The sequence below is a fragment of the Ceratotherium simum genome, chromosome 26 (assembly GCF_057802395.1).
Source record: "Ceratotherium simum simum isolate JZ-2026a chromosome 26, ASM5780239v1, whole genome shotgun sequence".
NCBI lineage: Eukaryota > Metazoa > Chordata > Mammalia > Perissodactyla > Rhinocerotidae > Ceratotherium > Ceratotherium simum.
The window spans coordinates 13,018,167-13,033,838 of record NC_141925.1 but is presented as its reverse complement, the minus strand read 5'-3'; positions in this window follow the sequence as shown (position 1 = coordinate 13,033,838).

The window sequence follows — 15,672 nt, the reverse complement described above, 5'->3', positions numbered from 1 at the left end:
TAGATGCAAAAATCCTCAACAGAATATTGGCAAATTGAATACAGCAATACCTTAAAAGGATTATACATCCCCATCAAGTGGGATTTATACCAGAGACACATGGATGGTTCAACATCCACAAATCAATCAATGTGACACCACATTAACAAAATGAGGAATAAAAATCACATGATCATCTCAATAGATGCAGAGAAAGCATTTGACAAGATATAGCATCCATTTATGATAAAAACTCTCAATAAAATGAGTATAGAAGGAAAGTACCTCAACATAATAAAGGCCATATATGACAAACCCACAGCAAACATCATACTTAACAGTGAAAAACTGAAAGCCTTCCTTCTGAGAACAGGAACAAGACAAGAGTGCCCACTCTCGCCACTCCTATTCAACACAGTATTAGAAGCTTTGGCCAGAGCAGTTAGGCAAGAAAAAGAAGTAAAAGGTATCCAAATTGGAAAGGAAGAAGCAAAACTGTCACTGTTTGTGGACAAGATGATTCTATATATAGAAAACCCTGAAGAATCCACTAGAAAGCTATTAGAAATAATCAACAGCTAGGCAAAATTGCAGGGTACAAATTTGACTTACAAAAATCAGTTGCATTTCTATATGCTAATAACGAACTAGCAGAAAGAGAAGTCAAGAATACAATCCCATTTATAATAGCAATAAAAAAGAATAAAATATCTAGGAATAAATGTAACCAAGGAGGTGAAAGACCTATACACGGAAAACTATAAGCCATTATCAAAACAAATTGAAGAAGACATAAAGAAGTGGAAAGATATTCTATGCTCATGGATTGGAAGAATAAACATAGTTAAAATGTCCATTATACCTAAAGCAAGCTACAGATTCAGTGCAACCCCAATCAGAAACCCAATGACATTCTTCACAGAAATAGGACAAAGAATCCTAAAATTTATATGGAACAACAAAAGACCCCAAATAGCCAGAGTAATCCTGAGAAAAAAGAACAAAGCTGGAGGCATCACAATCCCTGACTTCAAAATATACCACAAAGCTATAGAAATCAAAACAGCATGGTGCTGGTGCAAAAACAGACACACAGATCAATGGAACAGAATTGAAAGGCCAGAAATAAAACCACACATCTATGGGCAGCTAATCTTCGACAAAGGAGCCAAGAACATACAATAGAGAAAGGAAAGTCTCTTCATTAAGTGGTGTTGGGAAAACGGGACAGCCACATGCAGAAGAATGAAAGTAGACCATTATCTTAACAACACACAAAAAAATTAACTCAAAACAGATTAAAGTCTTGAATGTAAGATATGAAAGCATAAGAATCCTAGAAGAAAATATAGGCAGTACACTCTTTGACATTGGTCTTAGCAGTATCTTTTTGAATACCGTGTCTACTCAGGCAAGGGAAACAAAAGACAAAATAAACAAATAGGACTATGTCAGACAAAAAGCTTCTGAAAGGCAAAGGAAATCACGAACAAAACGAAAAGACAACCCACCAACTGGGAGAAAATATTTGCAAATCATATATCCAACAAGAGGTTAATTTCCAAAATATATAAAGAACTCATACAACTCAACAACAAAAAAAAACAACCTGGTCAAAAAATGGGCAGAGGATATGAACAGACATTTTTCCAAAGAAGATATACAGATGGCCAACAGGCACATGAAAAGATGTTCAACATCACTAATTATTAGGGAAATGCAAATCGAAACTACAATGAGATATCACCTTACACTTGTTAGAATGGCTGTAATTATCAGGACAAAAAATAACAAATGTTGGAGAGGATGTGGAGAAAAGGGAACCTTCATACACAGCTGGTGGGAATGCAAACTGGTGCAGCCACTAGGGAAAACAGGGTGGAGATTTCTCGAAAAATTAAAAATAGTAATACCATACAATCCAGCTATCCCCTGCTGGGTATTTATCCAAAAAACATGAAATCAACAATACAAAGAGATCTATGCACCCCTATGTTCACTGCAGCATTATTCACTATAGCCAAGATGTGGAAGCAACACAAGTGCCCATCAACTGATGAATGGGTAAAGAAGATGTGGTATATACACACAATGGAATACTACTCAGCCATAAAAAAGAAAAAATCACGCCATTTGCGGCAACATGGATGGACCTTGAGGGTATTATGCTAAGCGCAATAAGCCAGACAGAGAAAGACAAACACCACATGATTTCACTCATATGTGGAAGATAAACAAACACATTGATAAAGAGAACAGATTAGTGGTTACCAGAGGGGAAGGGGGTGGGAGGGAGGGCTAAAGGGGCACACATGTATGGTGACGGATAGACAATAGACTATTGGTGGTGAGCACGATGCAGTCTATACAGAAACTGATATATAGTAATGTACACCTGAAATCACAGTGTTATAAACCAAAATGACCTCAATAAAATAATTGAAAAAAAAGAGTGGATACACTCAAAAAAATATATTTTCATTACTCACTAAGGATACAAGTGGGTGAAAACCCATTAAGTAGTTATCCCACGTTCCCCACCACCCCGTCTCCAGCCCCTGGTAACCACCAATCCTTTCTTTCTCTATGGATTTACCTGTCCTGGATATTTCACAAGAATGGAATCATACAATATGTGACCTTTTGTGTCTGGCTTCTTCCACTTAGCATACTATTTTTGAGGTTCATCCAAGTTGTAGCATGTATCAGTACTCCACTCTTTTTTGTGGCTGAATAATATTTCATTGTATGGATATACAACAATTTATTCATCCGTCCATCCATTGATGGACTTTTGGGTTGTTTCCACCTTTCAGTTATTGTGAATAGTGTTGTTGTGAACATTCGTATACAAATATTTGTTCAAGTACCTGTTTTAAATTCTTTGGAGTACATACCTAAGAGAGGAATTGCTGGGTTTTACGGTAATTCTATGTTTAATTTTTTGAGAAACTGCCAAACTGTTTTCCATAGCCGCTGAACCATTTTACGTTCCACCAGCAATGTACGAGGGATCCGATTTCTTTGCACCCTCTCTAACACCTGCAATATTTCGTTTTTGTAGTTATAGCCACAGCAATGGGAAAGACCAAACTGCTACCAGCAAAAGGGATGAATCTTACAGACATAATATTAAACAAAAGAAGCCAGATGCAGAAGAGTTCGTACTGAATGATTCCACTCATGTAAAGCTCAAAAACAGGCAAAACTTATCTAAAGCGATAAATGTCAGAATAGTGGTTACTTCTGAGGGGTAGTGTATGGGGAACAACATGAGGGGGAGCTTGTTGAAATATCAGAAGTGTATGATCTGATTGGTGATATACTGGGATATTTGTGTGTATGTGTATGGATATGGATATAGATTAGATAGATAAGTAGATAGATGATGGATAGATATAGATATTCATTGACATAGTCACTTAAGATACATGCCCTGTATTACATGGAAATTATATTTCAACATAAAAAAACTTATTAAATACAAGAGTATATAAGCCAAAATAAAGAGTAGTTGGTGGGTTCAGGGATCTTGTCATGTTATTCTCTTTACTTTTGTGTGTGTGTGTGTGTGAGGAAGATCAGCCCTGAGCTAACATCCATGCCAATCCTCCTCTTTTTGCTGAGGAAGACCGGCCCTGAGCTAATACCTATTGCCAATCCTCCTCCTTTTCTTCCCCTTTTCTCCCCAAAGCCCCAGTAGACAGTTGCACATCACAGTTGCACATTCCTCTAGTTGCTGCATATGGGACGCGGCCTCAGCATGGCCAGAGAAGCAGTGCGTCGGTGCGCACCGGGCATCGGAACCCAGGTTGCCAGTAGCGGAGCGCGTGCACTTAACCGCTAAGCCACGGGGCTGGCCTCTCTCTTTACTTTTCTTTATGCTGAAATATTTCGTGATTAAGAAAAAGAAAGAAAAGAAAAAATAGCCAAACCTATTGGATCCAATAATTCAACTCCCGGGAATCTACCCTAAGAAATATTTGAAATACTAAAAACTACCTACACACAGGTATTTCTTACAATTTATGTAAAATGTGGAAAAATTAGGAAAAGTCTAATATCCTACAAAAAGGAATGGCTAAATAAATTATGGTGTGTGTGCAATGTAACACGATATACTTATTTAAAATGGAGTTTACAAAGAGTTTGAAATGTCATGGGAAAAACATTGGAACACAATATTAGCATTGTAACACAATATTAATCAAAATGTCAGAGGAAAATAGGATACAAATTGTAATATAAGGCATGAGCTATTGCTCTTGATCTTTTGGTTAAGATCAAGTGTACACTGTGATCTCCATCATATTAAGTGTTTCAAAGAACGGTAATGGTAGAAATTAAACGAAAAAATCGTGCCATCCCAATTTTGTTATGTGTTCACATGTATGCACACATACGTACACAAATCCCATAAAAGAAAACACTGAAATGACATACACCAAAATGCTGACAATGACTACCCATGAATATCAAGATAATAAATAATGTTTTGTTTGAATTCTCCAATGTTCCTACAAGGTGTATGTATTACTTTTATAATCAGAAAAAAAAAATACTGTTTTTAATGCACAGAAAATGAAGAGTAGGAGTAAATACACAAAACTATTAACAGTGGTTGTTCCTAAGGGTTGAGATTTGAAGGAGATTTTTTTCCTTTTTAATTTTCTGAATTTTCCAACCATCTATACCGAGCGCCTGCTGTTTTCTCATTCAAAAACGAATAAAAATTCCATTTCCGTGTGAGTAATCCAATTCTGTAATCCTAGAGGACAAAACCGTCCCCGCCACAGCAGTGCCCAGAGCCCTGTCTGTTTGCATTAGTTTAGGGTGATAATGCTTCAAGTTCAATAACCGGCTGAAGTAACCGTCTGCGTGGAATTATTAAGTGGCTCTTCCAGTCCTGGCTTCCCATCCTGGCTCGGTGCCCCGCTCTGCTGGGAATGCCAAGGACTCGGAGGGATGCTGGACGATTACAAAGAGCCAGGGCAGCAGGGGCTGATGCAAGACACTTTTATTTATAACCGTCATTTTGGTTGATCGAAAGGGAAAATAATGCAATATCATCTTGGTAATTTGATACTTTGTCCAGCATGTTGACAATTTCAAATGTACGTGACACGGAGCTTATCCGAACAACATGGTTTTCAAAAATACAGGCTTTGAAATCTGGAGAACCTGAGTTCGAGCCCTGACTCTGCCACCTGCCAGCTGTGTGACCTCATGGGACCCGTCACAATCTCTCTGAGCCTCACTCTGTTCATCTTTAAAATTCTAACATCACTATCTATCCCAGAGCACTGTTCGTGATGGTTAAATTAGATAATACACGACAGCACATAGGAGGGTCTCGATAGAAGCATACAAGATATTATTATTATCGTTGTTATTACTATTATTATTGTTATCATTACATTGTGCTGACTGACGTTTTGAGTTCTGACCTTTTGAGAACCTACCAAATTAAGTCTCCAAACCAAAAACAGAAACCTATTGAAATAACATTGAGTAGAGACATTGGAGCTGTCATACGTTGCTGGTGGAAATGTACGATGGGGCAGCCACTTTGGAAGACAGTCTGGCAGTTTCTCAAAAGGGGAAACACAGTTACAATATGACCCAGTGATTCCACTCCTGGGTATATACCCTAGAGAAATGAAAAATACGTCCACACAAAAAGTTGTAGACAAATGTTCATAGCAGCACTATTCATGACAGTAAAAAAAAGTGGAAACAACCCAAATGGCCATTGACTGATGAATAGATGAATAAAATGTGGCGTATTCAAACAGTGTAATGTCATTTGGTAATAAAAAGGAATGAAGTACTGATACATGCCACGACATGGATAAATCTTGAAAACATTTGTGAGGGGGAAATGCCAGTCATAATAGACCACGTGTTGTATGATTGCATTTATCTGAAATGTCTAGAATCTGTATCTACAGACAAAGCATATCTATAGCAAATCCATAGAAAAAGAAAGGTTATTGGTTGCCTTGGGCTGGGGGTGGGGGAAGAAGGGAAAAAGCAGGGTTTCTTTTTGGGTGAAAATGCTCTAAAATTTATTGCAATAATGGTTGCATAAATCTAGGAATATACCAAAAACCATTGAATTGTATATCTCAATAAAGTGTTACCAAAAAAATGACACTGAGCGGGGTTTAAACATTTAAATCACAACACATTATCATGAGGTTAACGAAATGACTGGGGCCAGGCGGTGCAGCTAGCCAGGAGAGAATTCCACGGGTCTGGCCACATGCAAGTCCATGCTGGTCTTGGCTGGGGTTTGGCATCACCTGACAGTGGTTGTCCATTCCAGCTTGTGGGTTGATGGGGATCACTGGAGGTCCAGGGCTGACTGATGTGATTCCAGGAATCTCCCAGTTAGTGGCTCGGTTGCATGGGCCCATTCAGAAAAATTAGTCTACAACACCTCCCCACCCATCACCCCATCCTGCCCACACTTTGTTCTCTCACTTAATATGTCCTTTGTCCTGCATTCTCCTGGGGTTTTCCTGAACAAGCCATTTTGTACGTTAGTAGGACTGTAGTTACATGTCTATATCTGTCAGGGATAGTAAATGTTTCAGCTGTAAAAATGTACTCACGAAAGAACATCAGAAAGACCATTTTCTGTTTCCGTGATGTGTCTTTTGCTCCATTTTAAATCATGGAGAAAGGGGAAAATGTGGGCATGGATATGCATTCGTATTGTTCAAGCTCTTTTTACTCTCATAAAATGGGCTCATTCCCTAACAGCTCCAATTTTCCCCAATAGATCATTGTTTTATTAAAGCATGTCAGTTATCAGCCTTATCTTGCTTTGATACCTGGAAAACATTCAGAAAAATCAGAAATATTTCAAGGAAATAAATTGCTAGCCATTTAAATGGAATGCCCCCCAAACCCAGGATGGCGCTCTGCCTTGTATTCCAGCTGAATCATACTCTGTCGGTCATACACTGTGATTACAGAAACAGAGAGCAACCAGAGAGGAATTCATCTGTGTTTCAATGAAAACCCTAATGCAGAGGGGGAAAAAAATCTTCCAGTGACTCAAAGAAAAAGAAGAATTGTTGCTTCTAGGGGCCGGCCCTGTGGCTTGGCGGTTGAGTGCACTCGCTCCGCTGCTGGCGGCCGGGGTTCGGATCCCGGGCGCGCACCAATGCACCACTTGTCCCGCCATGCTGAGGCAGCGTCCCACATACAGCAACTAGAAGGATGTGCAACTATGACATACAACTATCTACTGGGGCTTTGGGGAGAAAAAGGGGAAAAAAAGGAGGAGGATTGGCAATAGATGTTAGCTCAGGGCCGGTCTTCCTCAGCAAAAAGAGGAGGATTGGCATGGATGTTAGCTCAGGGCTGATCTTCCTCACAAAAAAAAAAAAAAAAAAAAAAAAGAATTGTTGCTTCTAGAAAGTGAGAGCTCTAGAAACTATTATTTGTATGAGAAGAAATATTAATTTTAAGATTCAGAAGAGAAAGTTCAAGAGGTTAGGACCATAACTCTGAAGTCAGGCTGATACTGAGCAATGGGCTCACGCTGCTCGCCGCGATCTGAGCCAATTAATCACAACAAGTTAGAGATCGAGAAACGAAGTTTAGTTAGATTAGCTGGCAAATTGGAAGACAGTGACTAATGTCTCAAAGACCCATCTTCCAAGATTACAGAATCTTGAGACAGTTATATAAGGAAAATGGGCAGTGAGGAAGGGGTCCAGGGATGTTGGTCTCCAGGCATGACGGGCTCCAGGAATCACATTGTTCCATTCTTCTGTCAGCTGTGATGGACACCTTGTAGGTGTGTTTCCCACCTATGGTCAGCCTGTTTCTGGAGAGAAACTTATAGAAAAAAGTTTTAATTTATCAAGCTATCGGGGAGTACATATGTAAGCAGAGGGCATAAATCAGGAGAGCATGTGAATTTTTTGGAGTACGTGTAGAGCTGCGAGTAGTCACGCGGCAGAGGGGCTGGCGCCATTTAGTGAACAAGAGGGCCTCACTTATGCTCACTTACAAGGCTGCCTGAGTGAAGACCTGACTCCATGCCTGGTAGCTGTAGCACCTTAAATCAACTACTGAAGCTCTCCAAAAGGCAGTTTCCTTTCCTGTAAAATGAGGTTAACTATGTAACATGCTTAGCACAGTGCACAACATAGAATAAATATCCAATATATGTCATTTATTATTATTAATATCATAACCGTTATCATTACTTGTAGTTAAAAGTTGGCTTAAGCATTGTGCTGTAATCATCAAAATATCAAGATCATCCTCACATAAATTCTAGAATATGTCCTAGAATATAGAATTCTCTGTAGTCATTACGTTTATCATCACAATATTCCTAATTTTACAGACACCTTCCAGGGAGACTGGTGTTATCCAACATTACACTTTCCAGGGCAGATGGTTAGCAGCTATCTTGTAGTTTTACAGATGTGGAGTCCCAGGAAGCAGTGAAAGAGACTCACAAAGAAGGACTAGAAAACTCAAGAGTTGGCCCAGGTTGCACGCCTCATGCACAGTCCGGGAGCCTACCTATGTCAACTGTTCTGCAAAACAGCTGCCATTGGCAGATGCAGAGCAGATTCTAAAGCAGATCCGTACATTTCCTTCATCAGAGTTGGGATTACCACAGCTCTCTTCTCTCATCAAAACTGGGGTGTTTGTTGGTTTGTTCTGTTTGTAAAGCCTGTGATCAATGTCTTAGGAGGGCATAGCTTTCATACAACAAATCTGGATTTGTTTGTTAGGCATCTAAAATACATACACATGGGGTACAGCAGACCAAATGAGTCAACAGACCTGGCTTAGGGAGAAGTGAACTTGGAATTAAGCGTGTAAGTATGAGTTTGGGTTTTCGTGTTTCGTTTCTATAACAACGAAATAGCATATCATTAGATTCTAACACACACAAGACACACGTCTAACATTTTAGTGTGCACATAAAAAGTACTACCTTAGAGCAGAGTGATGAAGAACTTGGGCCCTGGTTTGTAGTCCTAGCTCTGCCACTTATTAGTCGCATGACCTTGGCCAAGTCGCTTCCCCTCCATTCAACTGAAACTGCTCTAAGATCCCTGATGGCCCATTGATTGCTTCTTTTCAGTCCTCATCCTATTTAACCTCTCCAAAAAAATATAACGTGGTGGGCCAGACCCTACTCTAAACTCCCGCCCCACCTGGCTTCCAGGACACTGCTCACTCCTGGTCCTCCTGGTTCCCGCTCCTACCGTCCCAGCCCTCCCTTCTCCTTCTCCTTCGCAAGCTCTTTCTCCATCGCTCACCCCTTTCAGTTGTGGTTCTCCAGTGTTTGTCTCCATTCATCTTCTCTTCTCATTCTTCACCCCTTCCTAGTGAAACCTATCTTTTGTTGCGGCCTCAACACCAGTGGCTGCCGATCTCCAGCTCCAGCCCCAGTCCCTCGCCTGTGCTTTTCCACCCACCTCTTGGAAATATCCAACGGTCTTGGGAAAATTGATAAAAGAGGGAAATTAATTTAGAAGAGAAAATAGAGCGAGTTCCAGAAAGCACACTCTGTATTGCTCTTAAAGGAGGCTTAGTAGAGAAAAGAAGCAGAGGAAATATGTGCCCCAGCCTCAGGACCTGAAATCCTGCGTCTGTTAGAGAGCAGGGAGCTGGGACTTCTGTACTAAGTGCTCAAGGAGTGGGATCAGGTGTTTTGGCCATGCTGGGGCATGAAGTTATCATGAGTGAAGCCAAGCCTACGTGCCTGTATAAGGTCGTGAAGGCGTCAGAAAAATCCCCAGGGCATGTAGGGACTCTCTCTCTATTATGGCGCCTTCTGTTTTTTAAAGCTGGCATTTATTGAGTGGTTACTGTGTACTGGGCAGTTCACAAGACTTACACTTCTTAACTCTATACTCTGAACGGTATCCTACGAGATCGGGGCTTGTAGCTCAGAGACGCTGAGTAAACCACTTGCTAATAAGGAGCAGAACCTGCATTCAGTCTCAGCCAGCCAGTCTCAGAGTCCAAACACTTAACCACAATCCCCATCACCTCTCAAAGCTTTTCTTTCTTCTCGAGGAATCACCATGGCAATAGCCAGGAGAAGGGATTTATAACCTCAACCTGAACATGTTCAAAATCAGACCTCTTATATTTCCCCCCAAACTTGCTCCAGCTAAATCAGAAATCTCAGATTTACCCTCAGTACCTTACTCATCAATATTCCACACTCTCCCCCTCACATAGTCAGTCAACAAATCCTATTGTTTTCACCGCGGAAATCACTCCCAGATCCAACTGTCCTCCCCACTCCCCCTGCCTTGCGTTAGCTCAATTCTGCATTACCTTTTACCTAGACTATTGCAAAAACCATCTTTTCTGTTTTTTCCCCCACTAGAGACCATTCTCCACACTGCTTCTAAAATTATCTTTAAAACACACACACACAAATCCAATGCCACTCTTGTGCTTAAAAACCCCCATTGGATTCCTGCTGCCTGCAGAATAATTTACATAACCAATTGCCTTGGTTTTGAGGACAATCAGTTATTCTCAGCTTCTTGAGATTATCAAGAAAATTGTGAGGAGAGTCTTGTAGTTAAAGCTTTGTAGATGGCCTTCATTTTCTTAGGATGAATTCCTTAAAGTGACATTGCTGAATCAAAGGATACGCACATTGTCAAAGGCATTTGATGCCTATTGTTAAGCCATCCTCCAGCAATGTCACGCCAAGTGATACGCAACAGAAGTGTATACGACAATTTCACATGTTTACACGGGTATATCCACAGAATAGAAATGTGTTCTAATCACTTTCAAATCACCAGAGCTGGAATATCAAATGGCACATGGTAGATACTCAGCAAATGTTTGTTGAATGAATGAACGAACTGAGTAAACAGAAGAAAAGTCCATTCAATGCTCCCTGATTTGTGTATAGCTTAAATTAGCATATCCTGACACAACTGCTATATGCTAGTCTATATTTACCTGACTGTTTCATCTGGAATCAATTCAATAGCATCCCTTTGCACACAAAGCAGATATTTCTGGATGCTGCATAATACTGCTCCATCCAGGGAACAAAATTCTTGCATCCTATCCATAGTTACTATGTCTGTACAGACCCAATCTTAGTCTCTTCAATTTGCCGTCATCACATATAGAGGTCAGGTATTCTCTGGAAAAGGGGTGACCTAAACTAAAGAGTAAAATGAGTAAAAAGGTGCTGGAAGTTCACAAATCTAGATTTCCAGATGTGTATATGCAACTCTCTGTTGGACAGCCCCCACAAAAATAAATGTCCCGGACACACCTCAAATTAAATCCCTTCCCTCCAACACCTACCACAGCTGGTGACACTTTTGTCCCAGCAGGTCATTCAAGACAGAAAATTTGTATTTTGACCTATAAATCTTGCTGATATTATGTAGGTACATCTAAATTTATTAATCTATAGTCTATCTCTTCCTCTCTCTTTCTGCTACCATTGAACTAATTCAGGCTCAGATGATCCCTCCTCTGGACAATGCGATACTCATTTAACATTTATTCTTTCAACAAATATTTGTTAGCACTTATTCAGTGCCAGAGACTGTGCTAGATGCCAGGGTCCAGCCACGAAGAAGTGTTGCTCAGTAGCTGGCAGAAACTGTGGGCTGATGGGGGTGGCCACTGCGTAATATATCACCCTCTTGGAGATTCATTCTGAATATTAGCATCTTAGAAGCTCTGAGAGCTGTTCAGCTTTGTGTAACCCTGTGTTTCCCACACTTTTTTGAACAAAGAACTCTCTTGTCAGATAACAGCTACTAGGTTCTCAAAACCATATCCCACAAAACACAGACTGAGAAATCCTCACGAGAAGGAATGTAAAGGTTTCAACCAAGAACTCGTTATATTTATTTCCCCGGGGATGCCATATTTTGCTAGTTTCTGTCTGCAAACAAGCTACATTTGTTAATACATGATTTCCCCATTTTATTAATGAAATATGTATGTAACCTGACAGCCATGAAGAGTGTTGTGACAGAGGTAAGCAACAAATGCAGAGAAGCACTGACTTGGATGAAGAGGGTGACAAACGAGGCTTCCTGGACGAGGTGACATCTGAGCTACGTTTTGAGGGATGAATAGGAGTTAATCAGGTGAAGGGTAAAAGGTTTCCAGGCAGCTGGAACAGTAGATGCAAAGGTACAAATATGCGAGTCTAATGTGTTTGGGAAAGTCCAACAAAGATGGCTATTTTAGTGAGAGCTTGCTCTGTGCCAGGTTCTGTGCTAAGGGCTCTGTGCATATTAGAAGCCTATGAGACAGCTTTTATTATCAAGCCCCCCACACATTTTTTTTTTTAACAGATGAAGACACAGGCTCAGTGAGGTTAAGTGAAATTCCCAAAGTCACATAGCTGGTGCTAGATATTAAACCTAAGTCTGTGTGACACTAAGTCCCACGTGCTCAACCACTGAACTGTTCTTCAATTAAGCTGCAATATAGTCAATACAAGTCAAGGGCCAGCAAGAGATGAGACTGGCCAGGCAGAAAAGAGCCGCATTTGCTCTCCAGATCGAAGGAATCTGGAGATTATCCAGAAGGCCACAGGGAACCATTGAAAGAACAATTGATTTTAATCATTGATTTTAAGCAGCGTAGAGATATAGTCAATACATCTGAAAGATCATTTATCGGTACTGAGGAGAATGAGGTGGGGGGGGCATAAAAGTAAAGGCAGGGACACGGGTTGCAAGGCTCTAGTGAGTGGTCAAATGCATAAGTGCTTCTCAAAGTTTAACGTGTTAAAATGGACATTCTGATCCAGATGGTCTGGGTGAGAGTCTGAGATTCTTAGACCTTCCCAAGTGATGTTGAGGCTGCTGGTCCATGGACCACACTTTGAGTAGCAAGGATTTATATGAGAAACAATGGTGGCTTAAAACAAACAGTGGCAGTGGAATCAAAAGGAGCGGATGGACTAAAGAGATATTAAAAGGAAGGACTTGTTGACCAAGCAGCGTGAGATAGCCACACTGAGTTGACATAGCTCCCGTGAATGGTAAACGAGGATGTCTGAATTAATCTGTGCAACTCTGCTCTAGAATGATAGCTTTTTGAAAGTAACTCTCAGTCCCCTATGTTATCTTCAAGGACTCATGGAGATATTGGGATCCTCTGGTTAAGATTCTCTGGCAATGTAAATTTCTGAGAAGCATAAAGTCAGATGAAATAGAAAACATTTATTTGACACATACCATGACCCAGTCACGCCACCCCTCTGCACGCACTATTCCTCCTCCTGGAATATCTCCATGTCCACACCACACACACACACACACACACACACCCATGAGTTGATCATTCCTTTCTTTGTGTCACTACTGTATCTTTCATATACCTCTTGTCACACTGCATTGGAATTGCTGGAAGCACAATCATAGAAGGAGTGTGGGTTTTGGAGTCAATAGAACTTTGGTTCAAATCATAGCTCTGCCATATGCTTGATGCTATAGGGCAAGTATCTTTGTTTCCTCAGCTGTAAAAATAAGGGTGGTATGTACTGTGAGGTCATGTTTATCCTTTAAGATGCTTTCCTTTATGTAACAGGAAACCTAACTCGCAGTGGTTTAAACAACAAAGAGAATCTACCAGCTACTCTAACAGAAAAGTCCAGAGGTAGGGCAGGCTTTGGGCATAGGTTGGTCCAGAGGTTATGAAATTATCAGGGTTTCTCTAAGATTCTTTCAGTGATACCCTCTTCTCTCTGTGCCCTTCATGCTAATAAAAATGGTTACACGACTTCTTGACCTCACATCTATATTAACACCCCAACCAGAAATGAGAGAATGTCTTCGTCTTGGTTTCCCCAGCAAAAGCTAGGAGATTCACTCTAATTGGACCACTGCAGGTCACATGGTAGTCTCTGAACCAATCACTGTAGCCATGGGCATGAAATGCACTGATTGGATTAACCTTGGTCATGTGTTCCACCCCTTGAGCCAGGAGTGGAACCCTTTCCCTAGGGATCCCCAAACAGAAACTGGGAGCTGTAGGGAAGGAGAGTGGAATGGATTCTGGAGACACATCCAACAACTGTTCACTACCACACCCGTTAGTACGTAAAGGGCGTAGCACGGAACCTTGTCTGCAGTTGGTGGGCGCACAATAAGTGGTAGCTGTAATTTGCTTCTAAGTCTATCTACTGGATCATAAGCAAACTGAGAGCAAGGTCCTTCTCTTATTCACCTCAGTCATCCCTTGTGCCTAGCTTAGCACCTGGGATATAGACAACTTAAATATTTGTTGAATTAATGTTAGATTATAAGGGGCAATACAAAGTGATAAAGTTATAGAAATTATTTCAACAGAAAAAAGAGAATTGCATGACTTCAGGGACTATGAAGACATAAACTGTTGCTGGTCCACTCCATTAATAAGATAAACAAGCTGGATATAGCTGAATTATAGACTGGGGATAAAATGGCCATCTATTCTGTTAGCTCAGAGCCGGTCTTCCTCAGCAAAAAAAGAGGAGGATTAGCACGGATGTTAGCTCAGGGCTGATCTTCCTCAAAAAAAAAAAAAAAAAGGCCATCTATTCTAGTACAATTTTAGGAGTCTGCTATAATTTTTGGTCAAATCAGAAAAGAAATGCTAAATAAAGTGTCATGGCCTGCTTTGCCTGGCTTGGGAGTGGAAGGGAAGGCAATCAATCTTTTTCTTTTTCTTCCCTTAAATCTATTTTAACAGCAACTAGAAGGGTGTGCAGCTATGGCATACAACTATCTACTGGGGCTTTGGGGGCAAAAAATAAAATAAATAAAATCTTTAAAAAAAAAAAAAATCTATTTAAGACATAGCCCCTGTGCGTACAACATGTGATTCCACATTATATAGGAAAATAAGTTTCAAGAGAAAGGCTGACCTGTTCTATCATTTTGTGGATCTTAAATATCAATCTCAGTTTAAAAGATGCCGACATTGATTGATCCCACTATGTGCCAGGCACTGTCCTTCAAGCTTTCACATATGTGATCTCATTTAATCCGGAGTAAATTGAGGCTGAGAAAGGTTAAGCCAGGATCACACAACTAGTAAATAAAGACCAAGGTGCTGAGAGGCCCACGCCTCAGAATCACTCTTCTTGTTATTAGAAAAGATTTCCTTGTAAAAACCCCAGGGACTTTACAAGGGAAATATTGGATTACTGTAATATGACTCATCAGCCGAATTTAATATTACCTATTCATTATCATGTAATGATGCTTGCATAACAGAGAAAATGCTGTTGCATTTCCCCTCTTGCTCTGTAGCAGCTATACATAGATCACAGAACTATAAAATTGGCTAATTACATGACCTACATATGCAATCAATAATACGAAAAATTTTAACTGCTCCTGTTTATGTGCTTGCAAATATATAGTCTAATTTTGGTCAGCAGTAGCATCTAGGTAATGCTGACTCAGAAGGAAGACATTTGTTGTTGCCATGAGAAGTGGAATAGAAAAGCTGAATCACACTGTACCACATCAAATGTTACCACTATTAATATCACATGTGCTAAATAGTGAGCAAGATGGAATGAGACCATCTCTGACCAACAGGTTCATCATCACACCAACAGACAGATGTAAACAATGTTATCACAGTACTATGTCACTTCATCATATTATTTCATTATCTAAGCTTATGATTAATGTGTGGTCTTCA